We start from the raw sequence: 2109 nt of genomic DNA on the forward strand, positions 1-2109 counted from the left end.
ATTCTGAAAATAGCAGTTGGAAGTGCTTTGGTGAAAAGGTCAGCAGAGTTTTTGCTGGACTGAACATATCTCATTTCAATCAGGTTGTCCTTAATGAAATTTTGAGCGTATGAGAAGAATCTAGGAGGTATGTGTTTTGTTCGGTCACTTTTGATATACCCTTCTTTCATCTGTGTTATGCAAGCTACATTATCTTCATAGATAGTTGTTGGACTTTTATCGCATTCTAGTCCACAAGAATCAGTAATGAGTTGTGTCATTGATCTCAACCAAAAACATTCCCGAGTAGCTTCATGTAATGCAATCACTTCGGCATGATTTGATGATGTTGCAACAAGTGTTTGTTTTTGAGAACGCCATAATATTGCGGTACCTCCATTTAGGAATACATATCCATTTTGAGATTTAGCTTTATGTGGATCAGATAAATAACCTGCATCTGCATAACCAACCAAATCTTGTTTTGATTCGTTAGAATAAAATAATCCTAAATTAGTAGTTCCTCGAAGGTATCGAAATATGTGTTTGATCCCATTCCAGTGTCTTTTGGTAGGAGCTGAGCTGAACCTTGCCAACAAATTAACTGCAAAAGAAATGTCAGGTCTTGTACAATTTGTAAGATACATAAGAGCTCCAATTGCACTAAGATATGGTACTTCTGGTCCTAGGATATCTTCATGATCTTCACAGGGACGAAATGGATCAGTGTCAACATTAAGTGATCTAACAACCATAGGAGTACTTAATGGTTTTGCCTTGTCCATATTAAAACATTTTAAAAATCTTTTCAGTATATGTTGTTTGATGTATAAGTAAACCATTAGGCATATGTTCAATTTGTAAACCAAGGCAATACTTGGTTTTTCCGAGATCTTTCATTTCAAATTCTTTCTTTAGAAGTTGAATGGCTTCATGGATCTCTTTATTTGTACCTATGATATTAAGATCATCAACATAAACAGCTATGATCACATATCCGGATGTTGTTTTCTTAATGAAAACACATGGGCAAATAAGATTATTGGTATACCCTTTGCTTATCAAGTAATCACTTAATCGTTTATACCACATGTGACCCGATTGTTTCAACCCATATAAAGACCTTTGTAACTTGATTGAGTACATTTCTTTGGGTTTTGCATTGGTTGCTTCTGATACCTTAAATCCTTCAGGTATCTTCATATATATATCACTATCAAGTGATCCATAAGAATAAGCAGTCACAACATCCATGAGATGCATTTCTAAATTTTTAAAAACTGCCAGGTTGATTAAGTATCTAAAAGTAATTGCATCCATAACAGGAGAATAAGTTTCCTCATAATCAATTCCTGGTCTTTGAGAAAAACCTTGAGCTACAAGTCTAGCTTTATACCTTGTAACTTCATTTTTCTCATTTCTTTTTCGCACAAAAACCCATCTATATCCCACAGGTTTCACATCTTTAGGTGTGAGAATGATAGATCCGAAAACTTTTCTTTTATTGAGCGATTCAAATTCAGCTCGTATTGCTCCTTTTCAATTATCCCAATCATGTCTATTTTGACATTCTATGACAGATTTTGGTTCTGGATCATCATCATCATTCATGATGTCATATGCAACATTATACGAAAATATCTCATCAAGATTTTTCATTTCATTTCGGTTCCATAATATTTTTGAATGTGCATAATTGATTGAAAATTCCGTATTGACATCATCAATCTCCTCTGCAGAAGGAGTATTGATTCGTAGTTCTTCTTGAACACTTTCTTTTACCTCATTATCAGCTGATTTTCTTTTTCGAGGATTTTTATCTTTGGAACCAATTGGTCTCCCACATTTCTGGCGTGGCAAAGACTCAAGAATGACATTATTGCCAGTTTTTGGAATTTCAATTCGAGCTGAAGCATTTGCTGCTGGTATATATGATTTAGTCACTCTTTTTGTATCTGTAAATGCATCAGGCAATTTATTCGCAAGTTCTTGCATATACATTATTTTTTGAACTTCGGTCTCGCATTCTTTTGTGCGAGGATCAAGATACATTAATTGAGGTTCACACCATGAAATATCATTTTCTTTATTTTTTATTTCTCCCCCTAATCTAGGGAATAATGTTTCATT

The sequence above is a fragment of the Rutidosis leptorrhynchoides genome, chromosome 11, assembly GCF_046630445.1.
Source record: "Rutidosis leptorrhynchoides isolate AG116_Rl617_1_P2 chromosome 11, CSIRO_AGI_Rlap_v1, whole genome shotgun sequence".
In the NCBI taxonomy this organism is placed as follows: domain Eukaryota; kingdom Viridiplantae; phylum Streptophyta; class Magnoliopsida; order Asterales; family Asteraceae; genus Rutidosis; species Rutidosis leptorrhynchoides.